This window comes from Corapipo altera, unplaced genomic scaffold (assembly GCF_003945725.1).
Source record: "Corapipo altera isolate COAL_440 unplaced genomic scaffold, ASM394572v1 49, whole genome shotgun sequence".
Taxonomy (NCBI): domain Eukaryota; kingdom Metazoa; phylum Chordata; class Aves; order Passeriformes; family Pipridae; genus Corapipo; species Corapipo altera.
Window position 1 is genome coordinate 19,582,789 of NW_020884879.1, and position 21,176 is coordinate 19,603,964.

Genomic DNA, 21,176 nt, shown 5'->3' on the forward strand with positions numbered 1-21,176 from the left:
CAGTGGAGAATTTTGGTGACATTTGTTTGTCATTGACCAGATCTTGTAACTCTTTTATGCTTTTGAACATGGATTGGAAGTGCTTTTCAATGGGACTTCTACTCAGGGGCATGTTAGGTTTTTCCAATTTATTTGAAAAATTTAATACATGTCCAATCTTTCCCATCCTGAATCTTGCTCCTTCACACAGGATTGCATCCAGTTACGTTTTGGATATCTCCAGAGGAGGAGACTCCACAGTTTCTCTGGACCTGTTCCAGTGGTCTTCCACCCTCACAGTAAAGTTTTCCTTTTTCACTTACTGCATATGAGAACTTTCAAGTAGAAACATGTCACAATATCCTTCTGTATCTCCCCCCTTCTCTTTGCTGCTGTCTCTCATTGTGTTCTCTTACATGGTAAGTTGGTGTGACAGAGGCACCCTCCCTGCATGAGCAAATAGCACTGTGGCTCAAGCACCACCGACCAGAGAGTCTTGACTGGAAACAGCCCTTCTGGGCAGACTGTGAGGACCATGCTGGGCTACATCTTCTCAGGAACAAAGGAGTACAAGCTGTGTCTTATCAGGAGCCCGAACTGGGACTGGAACTGGAACTAAAACTGCTACAGCTGCACCCCTGCACATATACCAAGGGAGGGGGGCTGCCTACGAGTCAATCACTTTAGACTATAAAAACCTGTGGTTCCCCTAAGTCCCCTGCGTTCTCCTGCATGCTACTGGTTGTACAGCAGCCCTCTAGATTGTTCATGAGCAGGGCTGGGCCTCAAGGTTACTCCTCGAGGTCAGGAGATGCTTTATCCAGCATCTGATATCTATAATGAGGTAAGCAACATTTTACATTAGGCCTAAAATATATTGTGTGCTAGAGTCATTTATATATATCCAGCTATATCTTAATTATTAGAAGTGTGCTAAGTAGTAGTGTTTGACTACTGTCTAAATTGTTGTCTAAATCAATGTCTAATCACCATCTAAACTATCATTTAAATCATCATTTAAACCATTGTCAAATCATTATCAATTAATTTTTAAATCATTGCTTAACTAATATTAAATTATTACTTTATCACCATTCGTTTACCATTTGATTTTCAATCATCAAATCGATTATCATTTTATCATTAACAAAACCTTTTAGTTATCCCCATAACGATGATTTCTTTTAATGCTTTATTTGCAACACTTTGTTATTTGGGTTTTGGTTGAGTTTTGTTGTTCTTGTTGCTTAAACAGATAATTCAGCTTTTCTTCACTAGGTGTCCTAGGGAAAAAAAATCTTTAGCCACAATATGAATTTAGTGCATCTTATGTGCATTTATTTAGTGTATTTATAGTGCATGTTGCTACCAGACAGTAAGGTCTGGTTTTCACAATTATTTTGTTACTTTTCTTGAGGCTTAGACACAAAGATTACCAATAAAATATAGATTCTGAGGCATGTGAAACCTTCAGAATATTAAAGCATTGGATCTACAGAGTTCAAGACAGACAAGGCATCCACTGCAAAAAATATTCATGCAAAGTGTTCAGACAATACATATATTGTAAATGAAACAAGGGAGGAAAGAAACAGAGCTGCCCAGTCCATTCTAGGAGAAAAAACATGCCTTTGTTTTCCCATGGCATTGTTAGACACAAAGAATGCTGAATAAGTGATGAACTTAGTTTTTGTGCGATTAAGTGCACCAGCTGTATTTCTGAATTTGCCTTAATTCTCCCATGTTGTTCTTTCACAGAATGTAGATTTGAATAGCCACATCCAGCTATCTATTCTAGAACAAGTGAGAGGTTTTTAATGTCATGCTGCTTCAAATCAGCATCATTTGAGATATCAGACAGCACTGAAATTATACTTATGGAATATGACGCATTGTAAGCAAAACACCCTAAAAAATACTAGTCTTAATCTCTTTATTACATGCTACTGGCATTATCAAAAGAGGCTAGGACTTTCCTATAAAATCAGAAGAAATCCCCTTCCCAAAGGACTATTTCTCTGAACAGCAAATAAACAGAGGAATGGAAGAAAAACCTTGCTACACAGGAGAAATAACTTTCTGGGGGAATGTTTAGGATTTACAAATTTTTCATCTCTACAAGCAAACAATATTAATTCTATCAAGACTACTTTTTTACTTGTTCAGTTTTAGTTTCCTCAGCCAAAGTTATTCTGTAACAAAGGAAAAAGACTATGAAGCATCCTGGTAACTTGCAGGGAAAAACATCCTTTCTTCAAGGAGAAGAATGGCCACATTTAATTAGCTGAAGACATGCTGGTTCCAAGGCCTGTTTTTCATATACAGGATCAGGACACAGATTCTTCCACTGTAACCCTCTTACATAAATGTCTCCTTCCCTGAGGCTGTATTCAATTTAGAACTGGAATAATGAAGAATCAATAGAGGCCTGACAGGAATACATGGATAAATTTTGGCAGTGTCATTATTTTATATTTGGTGAAGCTTTGAGAAAACTTTAGGAAAAGCTTTACATTCACACGCAGACATTATATCTACCTAGAATGGCAAACTGAAGCAGAATTTTTCAGCAGATTCCAAACCTTTAGTGGCTAAACCATCAGAGAAGCAAGGGGAAGGCCAGTTACCTTTTACAAAAATAAAGATTGATTCAGGCTTGTTTCTGTTTCCTGACCTAGCCTAAATATTTATGCCAGTGCTGAAGTAATGAATTTGTTGAAAAAAAGATAGCATTATGGAACACACTTCATTAGCAAAACCATCCATCTGGAGAGGTGATTTCTGTGCCTTGATATAACAGTCTGTATTGGGTCTGGCTGAGCTGGAGTTCACTTCTCCACAGTAGCCCTCACAGTGCTGTGCTTTGCGTTGGCAGCTAGAAAGGTGTTGATAACACACCTGTGTTTTGGCTACTGCTGAGCACAGCATCAGCACGGTAACATTCCTTCCTCAGTCAAGGTGCAAAATCCTGGGACGGGACCCAAGTAGGCCAGCTGACCCAAACTGACCAAAGGGATATTCCATACCATATGACGTCAGCTCAGATATAAAAGCTGAGGCAAGGAGCAGGAGAGTGGGCATTCATTATCTCCAATGGCTGCCTGCTAAGGAACCGTCACAAGTACCAAAGCCCTGCTTCTCGGGAGTGGCCGACCATCGCTGCTCATGGGAATTAGAGAATAAACCCTGCTATCTTTCGCTTTGCTTCTGCGTGCACAAGCTTTTGCTTTACTTTTTCTGCTTTAAATAAACTGCCTTATCCCATCCCACAAGTTGTTTTTTCCACCTTATTCTCTCCCCTGTCCAGTTGAGAAGGGGAGTGATAAGAGCAGCTGGGTGGGCACCTGGCGTCCAGCTGAGGTCAACCCACCACACAGTCACATCATGTTTTATTGTAGGTTAATTACTTTGAATAAAATTAGGAAATTATCCAATTCTTAAGATATACTAACTAAAATTAAAGCTCTTCACACATAATGGGATGACACAACTAAGTAAAATGAAAGAACTTGCCACATATTCAGGTTTGGTTGCTTTTCCCTGAAAATAAAATTGATATAAACCTATTCTGCTGCTTAATCATAAGAGGGGATCTTGTTCATAGAAAAACTCTCAGCAATAAAGAAATTTCAATGTGTTGAAATAAAACAATTACAGGAGCCACAAATTTATGGTTTTGGTAAAGATAATAAAATTCACAGTTCTTTCCTCCTTATGTTAACCGTTAGAAATTTGAGGTTTGACTGGTTCAGTACATTACACTTTCCTCTATAAAAACCACCTCTCAAAGCTATCAACTCTCTCTCAGAATACTATTTGAACAGCTTTGTATGTCATAAGGAACCACCACCCAACAATCTTTTGCTAACTGCTCTCTATCTGGAAATGAAGACCAGCTCCACAATGTCGTCTTTCATTGCTGCAAAAACAGAGCTGTTGAAAAATCGAATTTACCATAAAGAAAAAAAAACAAACAATCCAGTCATCTTCTGATAACCATTAGAGTGGATAAAAACACCCCATACTTAACAGAAAATAGAGTGGTTCGGGCACTAAAAATTCACTGTTCAATTTCCAGCTTTGTCACAGGTTTCTTATTTGACCTTGCTCATATATCAATGTGCTCCATTTCTCCTTTTGTAAAGTAGATATGAAGGACTCCTTTTCCCTTTTTTCTATCCCTCTGCCCATTAATCATTTAGACTATATCTAAGATACACATATACACCCATATATATAGAGTAATCCCTTTGTATATCTGCATGAGGTGAGCACCATGATGCACTCTTTAGTGATGCCAGTGCTGTCAGCACCAGTTAGCTGTTCTCCTGGCTGTAAGACAGAATTACTTTAGAGTTTAAGTAAGCAGACACAAACTGTACACTATATAGGGCTTAGGCAAAAGACAAGGATTTTTATGCTCAGTCTGAGTTTTTCCTCAGTATATCCAGACCCTAATTTTAAGTATTCAAGGAATTCTAAGGACAATCAAAGAGGATAAGAAGTCTCTGGAGAGCCACTCCAACTTGGACTTGAGCAAAACTTAGATACTGAAGGTCAAGGCAAGGCAGCATCTAAGTGACATTATCTTGTTTTTATTATTATGCATATGTACAACATCCAAAACATTGTGAGGTCCAGACTTTCTTTGAGAACTTTACTGCACATCAGAGAATATAAATAATAGTTTTGTTTCTATAGATTCAACAGTCACATTGCCTACTCAGAGTTTTAGACAGCATCTCAAAGTCTGCCCAGCAGAATTCTTTCTTAATGAATATTGCAGCAAAAATGACAAATCTATAGACAGAAAAGTTGATAGACAAGTGTATTAACTTTCTCTCTTTTACGATAAAAACTACAGGTAATCATCTATCTTAATGAAGGTTCTTGTAGCTGCAAAATTAACAAAAGAATATTATCTGTGCAAAACATTCACCAAACTCTTAAGGCACAGAAATGTTGCTGTTTGTGAAAGAATTTTCTTTAATGTCTTCTTGCCTGATAATTTTCTTTGTCATTGCATATTAATGAGTCATTGCAATTATCACAAAGACCATACTACAAAGATATGTTCCATTTTGGATGTAGTTTTCATTTAGAAAATGTTTGCTACAATAATTAAATGGAAAATTATAATCCAAAGTCTCTTAGAGACATTTGAAATAAAATAACTGTAAAACTTGAGTTCATTCCCCCATTTAAGGACAACCTTCAGCTGAAAAGCCCTACAGTATAGAGCAATATATCTGATAAATCCCCAGAAACTCAGATTTTAGAGCAAACTAAATTAAAGCACGAATTGTATTATTGACTTATCCAGTAACTGTTTTAAGAAAACAAAGGACGGATATTTTTTGGGAAGGTGAGAGGGGAAAGCAAGAAAAAACAAGTTTCTGTTCTGTCTTCCCACCACTCTACCAAAATCTCAGAATCAGGAGTACTTCCTACTTCCCACTGATTTTTGATCTGCTGACTGTGCAATTTTTTTTTCATTTGTGTGAAATAACATTCTTGGTCTCTTTCCACTTCTTTTAGAATGGCCTTTAAAGTAACCTCTTAGCTTGTATCTTTGTGTTCTTGGAGTTCTGTCCTTACTCTCTTTCTGTTGTCCTTCTAGATTTTATTTCAGCCATGGTCTCTCTTCAAAACCTTTCTAAAATATTTTTGGAGTTTCTTTTGCCTATTTAGCTATGCAATCAAAAGTCTCATTTATGTACTTATGAATTACCAAAATATTCTTTTTTTGGCTTTACCATGTGTTCTGCTTGTACAAAGTCAGAGCATTGTTACAATAATGAACTTTCTGTCCCATCACTTTGACTGCAGTATTCATTTCTGTGCATTCATACATTCATGGGTTTCCATGCAAACCTTCTAGACCTGAGACGGGACATCTTCACAAGTCATCTCATTGCCATCCCTATTCCATTTGTTTTTATGATGTCTGTAAATATGAATACTTTGGCTGCTACTGTTTTATGATTCTTGCATATTGAGAAAGACCAGGACTGAAGTACCCAACTGTATCCTACTAACCAGTGTCTTAATCCTTTGAACGTTAGCTACACGCAAAACATCTCGGTTTGTGGCCGGTTTTGTACCGCACCTACCCTAATCAGCTCCTGATGTAGGTCAAAGCTTTTTTGTGCCATGGTAACTCAAATCACATTTTTTATTGACATTTCTAGCAAAATTCCCATTTCAAAAAGGAGGCAGTTTGGATTATGCGTACTGATTAGATTCTGTTCAAAGCATGATGAAAACTGTAGTTGCTTATGAAACTGAAACGAATAAAACTGTGACTTCGGGCAGCAGTGGCAGAGGTCCGATTTAACACAAATACATTTTGCCAACAAATTTCCAGTTGCAAGTCTGCTGTTCAGCTACTTATCCACTTAACTAATCTTTCATTGCCTTGAGATAGCTAGCATACACTGTCCAATGACACTTTTCAGATGGAGCATGCTCTGCTGCTCCACTGTCATGCAATTTGGTATTACTTCTAGAAGATACTGCCTGTGTTGCTATCCAAGGCTCATTTCATATAATGTAATCTGTCTGACTGTTCATATTGCTACAAGTACAGTGAAATTCCACCCATTATAAAATGTCAGTGTCCCACCAATCATACAAATTTTTTCCCGTTTATCGCAATAATATCTGAGCTCATTAAAACACCTACTAAATCTCTTACAAGTTCTTCCTTGGTAATCCCTTCTCTTTTATCTGGAGGAAGTCTCTGCAGAAGGATTTTGTGACAGTTGTACCTTCCATTCAACTCTTGCTGAAATTTGTACTATTTTTCCAATAGCCTTTTTCCCCTCATAATACAAAACAATATCTCATTAACCTATTGTTGAGAAAGTCATCTCCAAAAGATTATTGTTTCATGTCTGACACAGTTGGCTCTGGAATGTAAACAGACCCAAATAAATCCACAGCTACAGATTGACTTGAAAATGGGATTCCCACTGAGGCACTGAGCTTATGAGTAGGCAGGCACAAGAAGCAGTTACCAATACACGCAGAAACCAAAGAGCAAAACTAAACCAAAGAAATTACAAGTCAACTAGTTTTTATAAAATTATGTTTTGAAAGAGAAGATTCAATAGCTTTGATACAGAATCACTAAAGTACTTGGTTTGGGAAATAATAGTTTTGAGCAGAAAGCCCCAACACCCTAACTGTATTAATCAAAACCACCAAACAGCTTTTGGCAAAACAATTATTAATAATGAATTTGCCTCTTTTTAGTCTCTAGAGGAAAAAAAAACCCCATGAAATATACACACCTATACAACAAAGAAAAGATTTCTCAGGAAACTTGCAGATGTCTTAACTGATAAAATATATTCCTAAAGATGACTATCAACTAATTTGAACTCCAAATGTCCAATGTTGTCCTGACTGCACTAAAGTCAGGAAGCACTACACTTGTACAGGAAAAGGCAGGAGCAAGGACCCAACCAAAAGTTTCAGAATATGGTACCCAAAGAAACAACTGAGAACTGCAAATGCCTTGAAAACCAGAACTAGATATGTTTAACTGCCGCCTACTCACCAACATTTAAAAAACTATGAGCAACCCACAAGCTTCTTTTATTTAGAAAACTAAGATTAGCCACCATCCAAAATTGAGGTTTTTATTTTTTTTAATTCTGAACTGAAAAGATTTGCCCAAGAATACTGAACAGAAAGGGATACAGAAAGGGAATCAGGAAGCAAAGCTAATATATAGAATCCAAACAGGCATTCTTCAGTCTTAGAAATTATTTTAGATAAAGTTTTAGGGGTGCTGGCATGTTACTGAGAAATCTGCCTAAAACCAAACTATTGCATTTTGCTAGATTTTGGATTAGGAAAATATGTATTTTCTCTGGTCAGACAGACAGCATTCTCACGTTTCTTGGCTTGTTTTAACTGTCTTAGCAGTGAATAACCCAAAGTACACAGAAACACTGTGGCACATTTTTGCTGTCAAATTTTCTACATCTGCAAAAGCACCAGGTTTTGGCAGCTCTCATGGTCTTTGCTTCTCTATTCCCTGTTATGCACTGCAAGTTTTGGTAATAAAGGTTTTTATATTTGTCTTTTTTTTTAAATTAAAGGTCTTATCTGTGTTGCAATAGGCTCTCTGCTGCACTGTAAAATGAAGAGTGGACAATCTTTTGGACACATCTCTTTAAAGGCTTTTACGTAACAATAAGCACCTGGACTCACTGACTCAAATGGGTTTCTCCACTAAAACAAACAGGTTAAGAGAAGAAATCTGGAATCAGGAATAAAACTTTACAGAATTTAAAATCTGTATCAATGACAGTTAAAGAACTACACTGTACATTAAATGCTAAACATGAACTGAAGCTGAACTCCTAGGAAGGCATCTAAATAAAATGAAATGTGGACACCGCACACAGACCTATACTAAAAATAGCCTCTCCATTACAGGACTTACTCCCCATTTTGGACTTGACTCTTTTACTCTTGATTATGTTTGCAAATTTTAATCATTTGACCTATAAGATTAAGAGCTGTGCAAGCTTCAAAATGTACTTTATTGTTATAAGAAAATTATTTTCTTCCAAAAATTGTCAGAGTAACTCCAACCAGTATAACAATAAATCTGATGAGCTCTCTTTAGTCCACATGTTTTGGATGAGGAACTGAATTAATCACTAATATTCAAACATATTGAAATCCTTGAAAGTCTGAAAACTACATATGCTCAGAGAGAACTGGGGAGTTTCAACAACAACCACTTCTAAGATCCCACTCTCACAAAATACACTCCAGAGAAGAGTCAATAGGACTTTTCATTAACTACTTACCTCGTACCAGCTCTGGAAAGCTGAAATTTTCACTTTGTTTATTCTGTGACAGCCAACTCTGTCTATCTGGCTTCAGACTGCATGGAAGATGAAGATGCAAAGTTCAAACGCAAAAGTGACGTGAGCAAAGAATTGGTTCAGATTAGAGGAGTACATCGACTCAGGCTTTTCAGAAAGAGTTGATGGGATATGGTGACAGGCCAAAATGTCACCTGGCAGTTGTGAAGATATGAAGTGAGATTGAACTATAGATCCTCTAATTTTATTTTTTTTCACCACATATTATTAGGAAGTGGGAAATCCCACAACATGGAGAGGAGCTATGTTGAATACTAGCAGAAAGAATGAGGAGCAACTAAAATCTGTGGGGGCTGGTATAAGAAACCTGAAGATGGGAAATAGCTTGAAGATCCAATAGAATGCAAAGATAGAGTTAGAAGAGGACATGAACAACATACATCAAGATTCTCCAGTTTTTGCTTTTCAACTGTTGACAAATAGTTGTGGAAACAAGAGGTAAAGTACTACATCTCACTTTAATATCATAGAATGGTTTGGGTTGGAATGGACCTTTATAGATCACCTAATCCAACCCCCATTGGGGACAACTTTTCACTAGATCACTAGATATCCATTCACACAAGTAAACATATGGAAGACCTATGTAGGTATCAGAATTGTCACAACAGGATTTTTTTAAATTTAAAAATAACAGATTCCCCATACTACATTTAAAAATGTAAAAAACAAAGGTTGGCAAGTCAAGAACTTAGAAGACATTATGGCTAATGTCAGAATTGAGATTGCTTAGTGTCTTAATTTCTCCCCTTATAGCATATGATTATAACAGCATTATATTGTTATAAGTTATTTTTCCCACTTGGAAGGACGCATTATATCCCAATTCTAGTAATGTATTTTTAAACACAGAAAATGCTACAATGGGACTATGATTCCTACAAAGTTTAGAAAATGTATAAACAAGCAATGAAGCTGATGGTGGGAAATAAGAAAATAAGAAAACGCAAGCAGGTTGCAATTTAAAGCGTTAAGAAATCAGACTTCTTTGTACTAAGACAATGCTGGAAGCCCCAAGGGAAAAAAAAAGAGGAGAACACATCTGTTCCTATTGACGTCAAGGAGGCTATGGGCCAGGATCTGCCCCTGTACACATACAACTACCATTACTTCCAGCTGAAAGAACTTGTAACTTTGGATTGAACTGGGTCTTGTGCAAAAAAGTCAAAACATCATAGTGTTATTAAGTGTCGTAAATTACTATCAGTGTATTTTGCTGGTGCCTAACAGTATCGTACAAACCGAATCTTTGACCAGTCCCTGCCTTGAAAACTTAAGTGTCCCAGTCTAAGAAAATACGCAACTAGCTTAGGAGGAGGATACCAAGAAACACTGGCAGAGGCTTTCTGCATCCAGAGTTTGGTTATTCTAAACTATTTACAACCAGACCGTATTACTTGAAAATTCCTGTTGCTGTAGATTAGAAAATAATGTACTGAATCCTTTTTAATTCATATTCTTTTGATAGTTATCAAGTGATCAATCAGAATTTACTTAAATAATTATTCCCTCCCAAATGGTTTGGAATGATTGTAGAAATACCTCTCTAAGTATATTTTACTGATGATGGTTTTCGTTATAAGTCTACTTGGATATTGTTGACATTGTAGTTCCTCTTCCAATGTTCTTCTTCATTAGAGGACTTTTGAGTCACTTTTCTGTCATAGATATTACACCACAACCAACTGAACAAAATGTGTTCATTTACTTTATTTACTTAAAGGTTTATAAAGCTTTAATAGAAAGAATAAAGAAAGAAGGCGTAAGGAATTGAAACATTGTTCATGGAGAGACAGTTTAATCTATTTGCTTTTAAAAAATACCTGCAGAAACAATACTTCTAATATCAATATTTTTAAATACTGTCTCTTCTTAGTAGAAAGCCTATAGCAGTTTTTATTTTGTGCATAATTATATTTGTGGGACCTGAAATTATAAATAGTGTCAGAGGGATCAGCTGGGCATTAACTTATTAAGGGGTGTAACTCAGGGTTCTTATGGTGCATTCTTACATAGTATTTCAATATCAGTAAGACTATTTTGATATCCAGCAGGGACCGTACTCTACTATATTCTCCATGGGAACTGTAAAATAATGTTCAGTATCTTAAACTGCACTGCTGGTGACTTGTGACAATTGTTTTTTTCTGTCATTTTTTGAATGCTTATGTAAAATTTTTACCCAGATCTGTTAATAAAAACTGGTGAAATTTTATAAGAAGTACTTATTCATTGTCATGTTTTCATTTAAATGCAGTCTGAGGAAATCCAGAAAAACCCTACTATTAAAGTGTACATTAGTATTGAGTTTAGTATTAAAAGGGAAAAAAAAGCCTATGGCAAACTATGATAAATAATTTGGTTATAACAGAATTATCTATTGTTCTCCAGGAAATAGCACATTGGCTTGCACTGCAGAGATTCCAAAAGAATCAGAATTTTGGAAGGCATGAAAAGAACTTAGCTGCCACATGAGCTGGGAGATATGGGTTCTTTTTTATACTTGGTACAGCCAATTTTCCTAGTTTCAGGAATATAAACTTTAAAGAAGCCAGTGTGCAGTAGTCCTTGTATCTTCTTATGTTCTTGTACTACTGGCTGCAGTAGAGTTAATTTTCTTCATAATAGCTATGCATGGTGCTACAGTTTGGATTTGATATCAAAACAGTATTGATAACACAGGGATGTTTTCATTACTGTTGAGCAGGGCTTGCACAGCACCAAGGCCTTTTCTGCTTCTCATACCACCAGCGAGCAAGCTGGGGGTGAACAAAGGGTTGGGAGGGGACACAGCTGGGGCAGATGACCCTGAACAGGGATATTCTACATTACATGCTCTGCATATAAAGCTGGGGGAAGAAGGAACAGGGAGATACTTAGAGTCATGCCATTTGTCTTCCTAAGCAACCATTATGCATGATGGACACCTGTTTTCCTGGAGATGGCTGAACACCTGCCTGCAGATGAAAAATGTTCAAAGAATTCCTTGTTTTGCTTTGCCTGTGTGTGTGGTTTTTGTTTTACTATCTTTATCTCAACTCTTGAGTTGTCTTTTACCCTTTCAATTCTCTTCTTCATCCCATTGTGGTGGTCACTAGCAAGTGGCTATCTGGTCTAAACCACAAAAGTGCTCCATATAATATATGCCTTCATTAGTAAGACGTTGTGTAAATCAGATCCATTTTCACCAACCTTCATTGTCTATGCCATTTTTACCAGTGGTACCAAGCAGACTGGTAAAAAAGCTAAGTCAGGTCCAGGGGACTTCATTTTATTAGGAACTTCCTGAAGGTCCTAATGCTCATGGAAAGTCTTACATAATTTCTATATATATTCACATACGTATATGTGAGCAAGATTGCAATGAAGTATTTCCTAACAAGAGAGATTCAGAAAGATCCAATAAGCTACTAAGTACTGCTATACAATCTATGGCATAGGTTTTTGGTGCAGTAAATGAATAGGTAAAAATGAAGTAAAAATTGGCCCATAGGAGTTTACCTTACTCTGTCTCTAAACATAGACCAAGAACTCAGGAAAGACACACACATTCTCTAAGTTACAGAGACAATGAAGTCAAACCTAGAGGCAATGTATGAAAGTATCTTCTCAACTTTACTATTACAATTCACAGCTCATGTATACATGCATATTTGCTTTGTTTACACAATTCCTACAAATTATTCTCTGGATGGACTTGATTCTTGCCATTTGTTCTTATTTTTCAGTGGTCAGAAATATCGGTGGTCACTACTTGACCACTTGATCAAAGTGTCCGCAAGTCACTGGTTAATTGCTAAAAAGAAAGAGCTTTCTGTAAAACCATTTGTTAATCGTAACACACTTTCTACTGACAGCTGTTGCCACAGCAAACTCGAACAGATAAGGTGAGATACAACCAGGTCAACAAAATTCCATATCTATACTAGACACAGTTGATACATGATAAAAATACACTTTCCCTTCTCCAAACTTTACGACACTGCTAGCTCAGAGTCATTCCAGAATCTCTAATATTTATGAATTTTTCTTTCCTTTGTGATTTTCAGATGTTGAGTCTCTAGTGTATAATCAAAGTTTTGCCTTTTTTTTCCATTAAAACTTCATCCCAGCTCTATGATTTTGCTCCTCATCTGGCTAGTATGTAATTCTAAACATCCTGTATACTGCTTGTGTTTTTTACCAATTTTAATTAATTTGTACTTACTTACCAAGACCACTACTGAAAATGCATTAAAAAAATCAAATCCAAATTTTTGAAATGCTACCCCTAACTTTTCTCCAGAATGATATCTTTAACAGGACAACTTTTTGACATCCTTCATATACTTAATCTTTCACATGTACACCTATCTGTATATTCTATAGTTTATCAAATGGGTTCTTCAGTAAAAACACCCCTGAATTTCAGTGTTGCATGCCATCATCAACTATTTAATGTAACTGAAATTTCCTAGGTCTCTTCTCTTTTCTTAAATATTGGTACTGCCTGACTAACTCCAGGAATAAGGTATCGGCTTTGACTTAAAAAATTTAGTTAGAGCTTTACTCCTGAAACTTGAACACACTCTTGATTTTAATTTCACTGTGGAAACAGTACAATAATCCATTTGTATACATTCATTCATTCCCCTTAATTGTTTTTCCTTTGCTCCACGCTTTACTCCAGTCATCAATTATCAAGAAAGTGAGTACTCAGGTTGAGGAAGACAGCCTAGATTTTTTACCCCGTCCTCACTAAAAAAAGAGCACAACTTCCTCATTTAGTAATTTCTTTACATTTTTACAAGTGATGCACCTTTTATTATTTATTATTTATTTTAACCATCTACTTTAATTTGAAAATTGGCAAATCTCATCTCATCCTTTCTATTTCTTAGCTCTAAGTCTCAGCTTTCTCCTCCTCCTACTTCTACTGTCTTAAGTCACTCCTTTTGCAGATAAATACTGAGTCTTCTTAATACAATGTTCTTCTCATTTATTAAAGAAATTTCCAGACTTTCACCATATTCAGAAGTTCAACAGATTTCACTATTTCCTTCTAATTTTCCTGACAGCATATCTTTTTAAAGCTGAAGTACTTAGATTTCAATTAATTTATATTGGCATTCATTTTAAACTGATTGAATCCATAATTACTAAATCAAATATTATATTCTCTGTGTAGAACAGGTTCTGTGAATGTTGCTAAATGATGAACACCTATGCATTTTTCTACTAAAATAAAGTCCTATAGGTGTCTTACCCATATGTTCTTCCTTGTTTTTAGCAATTATGTATATTGAATAGTACTAATTAAAACTCTCGGGCAAAGAGTATTTGCTTTTCTTGAGTTTGGAATGTACTGCTACCAATGAAATAATAATAATTATAATAATAAGTCTTGCTTTTTAACAGATGAAGGATTTTCTAGTATGCTGATCATTTAGTGGATTGTGTTATGAGTTGCTGAACCATATAGCCCAACAGAAGAGAGGCTGCCATAGCAACATTTTCCTAGGTCTAGTCAATAGCAAGTCTGAACACATACTCCTAACAAGCACACACATTCCTAACAAGCACACACACACAGTGTACGTATACATAAATATATATATAAATATACACATGGCCAACCATACAGATCAGTGTAGATAGAAACACTCAAGCAAACACAGATGACAGGAACGGTGAAATCCTGACCTCCTCTCTGGCATGAGTCCCTGTAACCTGAAGTGTGACTCTTGCTGCTGGCACTTGCACCCCATACCGAGACACACATATAGAACAGGGAGACCTCTCACACAGTAAGATTTAGAAACAGAGTCTAGTCTAGGAGAGACTGGGCTGATCAGGTGCAGGGCATAGCCAGACAAGCATACTGACCAGCAGTTTGTTTACACAGGACTAGCCCTATTCACCTCCTTATCTTACCTCCCACTATTTTCTCACACTTGTTAATTCCCATATCATCTCAATCCCTTCCCTTTCCTGCCTTTGACTCTTGCTCTAAACATCCCATGCTAAGCTTTAACAAGCCCAAAATGTTCTCACGATTATGTGTCCTATGCCCCTAGGTAGTTAACACCCTCAATCTGTGAGGTGATACATGGAGATTTTTGGTTGGCTGCTGGGTGTTCCCCCAGCTTTATGGGGCTGAGGCTTCGCTGGAAAGGGTTGGGCATGGACTCCCTTTCTCTGATGGGGCTCCCCTGCCTGCCCAAGTGCCTCTTGGTTCCTCTGTGCGTGTGGAGATGACCCTTTAATCACCTAATCTAACACACTGTCTCCTGAAATTAAATATCACCGTTGAGTTGCTGCCAGGTCTGCAATGCTAATCGGCAGAAGAGGTTCAAGACAGGAAGTAAGCAAAGGCAGCCCAAAACAGCACAACTGTAGGACTAAGGTGAAAAGCCTTACCATAACTGCTATAAAAATAAACACAGTCAATTTCCAAAGAGGAACTTAGGCTCAGAGTTCTTATATTTCTTCTGAGAGACTGTGATTAAGGACTACACCTTAATGAGATTCTTCTCCCTTTTTCTGCTTCCCTCTACCACTACAGACAACCATTTTATCTATAACCAGACCATTGAAACAGCTCTTTTTGTTTCAGACTTTACCACCATGGAAATCATCAACACTTCCGATTTGGGTCAACTCCAAAACCTTGCTGAGGCACCACTTGACCACCAGGTCAATTAAACTGGCACAGCACCTTGGAAACTCCAGTGTTTGGTTTTTCTGGGAGCTTGTCCAGCATGACTTGTCTTGACTAGACACAACTCTGCTTTGCTCATAAAATATGAAGGGCTCTTAGACTACAGGGATCTGACATGCACTGGTGACATGTATTATCTATCTGAACTGACTGCCTGGTGTTATTTATGCAGCAACATAGCTGTGCTTGTCCTGCACATGGGATGGGTCATGGGATTGTAAACTGTGATAGGAATCCAGCCTTCTTTATGAGCCTGTCGGTTACTCAGTACGTGCACAGCACTCTCTGAACAACAAAAATAGACATGGTGCCTACTGTTGGGTCTCAGAAATATCAGGACGCCCTGGGTAAGGGAGAAGCGTGCCCATGTGACCTTGAGCACAGCACAGTGCCCTTCCTCTGTTCTCCCCTTCCAGGCACAGAGCAGGAGCTGCTGCCAGAGGAACTCCCCTCCGCCCCAGGGAGCGCTGCATTTTTTAGGGGCGCGGGCTGCGAGTGCTGGCGTGCCCTGAGGCCGGGACGTGAGAGTGGGAGCTGGGTGCCCGAGCACGAGCGATTACAGCGGATTTTCCTTCGAACAGTGAGACAGGCACACGGCTCTCCCGGGGGAGGCCCTCCTTCGGCCTTGCAGCGCTGCCCTCCCGCGTTCCCCGCCGCTCAGCCCGGTACGGCCGAGCGAGCCGGCGGCGCCAGTAGCAGACACATCCCCACCAGCCCGGCTGCAGCGCCGCGCGCCCCACGGCCCGCGAAGGGGACTCCAGGGAGGGGAGGGCTGAGGGGGGCGGAGTGGCCCATCCCGCCGCCGTGCCCGGGGAGGGATCCCCGTCGCGCCGCCAAGCGCCGGGGGACGGTGCCGCCCCCGCAGCCTACCGGGCAGCCGGGCACGTGCATTCCGGCGGGAGCGCCGGCCCCTCCCGTGCGGGTGCAGCGCCAGAGCCCCGCGGCGCTCGGGCGGCCGGGCAGCGGGGCCGCCTACCCCCCCCCGCGGCGGGAGCGGAGTGCGGCGGCCCGGGGAGGGGGCGGGGAGGATGACTTCATGCCGCCGGAGCGCCGTGAATTTAGGAGCAGCAGCAGCAGCTGCCGGCGGCGTCGGGATGTGGGGGTGAAGTGACAGCGGGAGCTGCCGCCAGCTGAGGAAGGAACAGCACCGGGCACCCGCAGAGCCCAGGGGCTCTGGGCCGCCACCAGCAGCCGCTGCGGGAGGGAGGGAGGAAGATGCGCTGAGCCGGTCGCTGAAAGGTGAGCGGGAGCTGCGGGCGCGGGGGCTGCGGCGCTGCCTGGCCAGGGGGAACGCTCCGGCCCGGAGCTCCGGCTGTCCAGCGCCGGCACGGGCTGGGGCTGTGCTGGCCCGCCGAGCTTCCTTCTCTTTCCCTCTCCTGCCTTCTCCCGCGGTTCCCTCCAAAACCGGCGAGGCTGCTCTCTCCGAAGCGCCACAGTGTTGCGTTTTATCTTTCGTTGCCAGGATGTGCGGTGGCCCCGTGCCAGCCCCCGCTGAGCGGCCCGGGCTGCTCCCGGTGCCCGTGTCAGGAGGGATGGCGCGGCCGAGGGGCATTTTGTCAGTGGCGCAGCACAGGACGGGGGCGAGGGCGGGAGCGCTGTGAGCACTGCGGCAGGTGCGGGACTGCGCCCCGGGCTCCCCCGGCCTCTCCTCGACTCGATGTGCATTCCTCGAGTGACGGGTGACGGGGAAGACATCTTAGGGCAGAAGGATTTCAGGAGAACAGAAGCAAAAAAGGATGTCGTCTCATGTACAGACCTGGATTTGGAAGCTGCTTCACAGGAAACTAAAGAGTGTAGAAGTTGGAGAACCAGCCCTTACACCAAAATGGATTCTGTTGACTTTTTCGGAGAGTTGTGTGGTTTTTTCTTTTTCCGTTTTTATCATCCAACACAAGATTCGTGATAAACAAAATAGTAGCAAAATTCAGGTGAATGTTTGTTATATGGAAGAATTAGTGAGTTGCTCTTTCACCATATCATCTGTAGAAGTGGAAAAAATAAGAGGGCGTTCAAATTGTAGGTTGGCCATTGACGTTGCTCATTGTTTGTGGTACGTACACAGGTCTCAACATCAATTGAAAAGTGGTTTTGAATTGAGTAGAAGAGAAAAAAATCTGCCCGGCCTATTTTTTTTTTTTTTAATTTGTTCTCTAAGAAGAAAAGCTTGCCCTAAAGCAGATATGGCAGTACAGGAGGCTAGGGCTGGTGTGCAGAGGGAGATCATTATAATAAGCACTATCTGCGGTTATAATGGTTAATAGATCTATGTGGTTTGGAAATGAAAACAGTGAATGTCTCTGGGAAGTAAAGTATTAATCTGTTCTTAATGAAAAAGGAAGCAGGGTACTGGAAGCTGAAGGTTATTTTATTCGATATCAATTTACCTGTATGTTCATCTTAAAGGAACCCTACGTGTTCACAGAGAAGCTCAGACAGTTGTGGGACTCTTGGTTGAAGGCTCTGATCATGGTGCTAATGGCAGAAGTAGTACTAAGGGAGGTAATGGAGTTGCTTGGTTTGTTGTCATTATTTCTGGGAAGATGTTTAAATACATGTATTTGCCTCAATACTGTTGCTGGGTGTGCAGAAGACGAATGATGGCTACAGAGACAGAAAATGTGTATAAAAGACAATTGAGGCTTCACAAGGCTGAAACAAAGAGTGAGTGATGAATTGCAGTGTCCGAAATCAGTCCAACAAGCAAGTCTTGGCCCTGAAGAACAGTCATTAACTATGACCCCATATAGGCTTGTTGCTCTAAGTGCATCATGGCATATCCAATGTATGTATTTCCGGGTAGAAAAAGAATCTCATTTTTTGTCAAACCTGTATCTTTCATCTACCAGCATTTATTTTGTTCCTGTAAAACACTTGAAAGTGTTGGTTAGGACATTTCTACTGTTTTTTCCTTTCTAAAATAGAGCATGGCTAACTGTCTCAGTGGTTGAAATGTTGTAGTCATTGGCTGATTTCTTCTCTAATTGTGTGTTGTTGAAAAAAGAAACCATTTAGCTGGGTTCAGATGCTTCACATATTAGTCCACCCATTTGATATAAGCCAATTTCTTCACTGAATGGCCACCAGATCAATTGTTGCAAATACAGGGTAGTATGAGTACTCACTAATGTTGACACAATATTATCCCAGTAAATTTAGCTCTTTGTGCTTCTTGGCAAACCTAAACAATATTTCAAAATACTGCAAATTTGAGTTACTTTTGTTTTTATCTTGTGTTCTCCAAAGGCAAATGGTGTAATGTGCACCTGTCCATAGGAAAAATGTGTACTTAATTATCAATGTGAATTTAGTTAAATGGTGTAACTAGTGTAAATCCATTTCCTATAGATTTATCTCCTAGAACTCTTCCTCCTCCTTCTGTTACTGTAACTTTCATACCTCTGCGAAGCGGAGAAAAGCATCTTTATTGTGGTTGATCTGGGGCAGCAGCCCTGTTGACTGGAAGAACAGCCTAGTTGGCCAGCTGGTCGGTGCTAGACAGACTGGATAGCAGCTGAGATTTAGTTGCCTTTTCCTCAGAGGTTCTGCTGTTTTGGAACATTTCATCTGGGTTAGTTCTTCAAATTTGGAAGAGCTTAATTATCTTTGAGATTTCTAGGCCGCAAGTCAGCCTTTGAAACAGGAGGTTCATTTGCCCAGTTTTATGAGTGGGGGCCATAAGGATATGTTTGCATAAAGCTTGTTTCCTTAGGAGAACAAACTGGAAAACCCAGTGACCTTGAATGCACTTGAAGAGGTTTGATTTCACTTGTCCTTTCCACGGGCTGAAATGGAACAATTCAGTTAAATATATTTTCTATTATTATGAGAATATTTAAAGCTTGTGTTTCTAAGTGCTGTTTGAATTAACTGAAATAACCATATTTCAGAGCAAGCATATAATTTTTCAGTTATGTTGTTACTAGGCTTTTAGTTGGATTATTTTTTCAAGTTTAAGAATTCCTTGAAGAAAAGCTTGAGCAGGGTGTAAGGGGACAAATATTCAGATATGAACTTAGAACTGTGTACTTTAGCATGTACAATCAATCAACACCATTTCAACAGCAGTGATACCGTTTATTCTTTTGAAAAACCAGTGCATTGACACCTTCCAAATTTACTTCTTGTGCACAGCTAGCATTTCTAGGAGAGAAGAAATTTCCACCTGAAAAATAAATGCTAGGCATAAACTGGAACTTTGTCTTCTACTATGCAAATGGATTTCATGTTGAAGTAATTATTGTCAATAGAAGGTCTTTATGTGAGTGCCGAGTCAACTGCAAAGGTAGCAATCATTAAGGAGAGCTTGATAAACTCTAAGATAAGAGTTTTATTAATTTATAATATATTAGTGGTGGGAACAAGATGGGCATTGATTATCTTTTTATCTTGAATTTGATGTAGTCAAGTAAGTCAGCACTTCACAACCCAGGTAACGAGCCCCTGTTTTACTATGAAATATGGAAATAGAAGTGTAGAGTTTGCATATGCTTCTTGCAAGAGCAGGCTGATTTAAGCCTTTCCCTTGAAGGAGATTGCATGTAACAGGAACACAAGCACAAATCCATTTATTTGTATTGCTTTCATGATGCATTGAGAGCTTAGCTTCGAGGAAGTCTTCATATTGTATAGTCTTATAAAATTGCTCTATTAAGACAATATTATAAAACAAAACAATCTGATTGTACTAGAACTGTATGTTTCCAGTACATGTCCCAGTCTTTAAATATAATCTTATCAGAGGAAAAAATAACACAAAATGGACTCTCATAGGACAGTTGGTGCAAATGTCCCAGCCAGACCAAAAAATTTGGGGTTTTTTTCGATTTAATTCTTGTGGTAGCACCAGTAAGAGTTTTGTCTTCCCTGACATACTGAAGATATGCTGCATTTCTGAACTGGCCATGTTTCTGTGATTGTAAAATGATTCCAAGGTATCTCTGCCCTTCTTCCCTGGCTGAACCAAGTATAAAACATGAACTCTGAAGGAGAGCTGCAGTGGAAAAATTTCTGTGTTAGCTAGCATGTAGTTTTCTCTAGCACAATTTAGGTTGTTTTCTAACCTTTATTAAAGTGAATTTAAAAATGTTCTATATTGCTGTTCTTTGCCTTTACAGGATTCATAGGGAATTTGACCTGCTTTTATAGCAAGTGCCTGGTCTCTGCACAGTTATGCATCCTTTTCTGCACTAATGTGATAGGCAAATAGGTCTAATACCAACATCCAATCTTAGTTTCTCTTACTTTTATTGCCTTTTGTGTCACATCTTTGTTATAGCACTATTCCAGAAGATCCAAAGGTATATCGAAGTTATCTTGGCAGCTGTTAGCTAGCCCGTAAAATGTGCTGCAGTTTTAATGAGATCATATAGATCTTAATATATCCATATAATTTTATATATTATATAATATATATATATTTGCTAACTACTCACTCATTTGCCTTCTACCTCCTACAGAATTTTTACTTACACATATGGTGAGCACATAACTTTGGTGAAACGATCTCACCACCTGTTGTTTTAGAATAGCACAGATGCTTATTAATGGCCCTTCCATGATACTGTTTATAGTACATGTTAAACCTCACT

At 39.2% G+C, this 21,176-nt stretch overlaps 1 protein-coding gene and 1 long non-coding RNA gene across 2 annotated transcripts in view; both read left to right on the forward strand.

Annotated features, from left to right (window-relative positions):
• The first annotated feature begins 749 nt into the window (after positions 1–749).
• LOC113945006 lies at positions 750–11,351 on the forward strand. Its single transcript, XR_003526912.1, has 3 exons — positions 750–823; positions 9,100–9,326; positions 11,280–11,351. It is a non-coding gene; the product is annotated as an uncharacterized LOC113945006 (long non-coding RNA).
• A 5,274-nt stretch (positions 11,352–16,625) lies between these two features.
• The window catches only part of PKIA (cAMP-dependent protein kinase inhibitor alpha), a 44,266-nt gene continuing 39,715 nt past the window's right edge, over positions 16,626–21,176 (forward strand). Inside the window, exon 1 of the mRNA XM_027638573.1 lies at positions 16,626–16,827. The gene's annotated coding sequence lies outside the window, so the exon portion shown is untranslated. The remainder of the gene's footprint in view (positions 16,828–21,176) is intronic.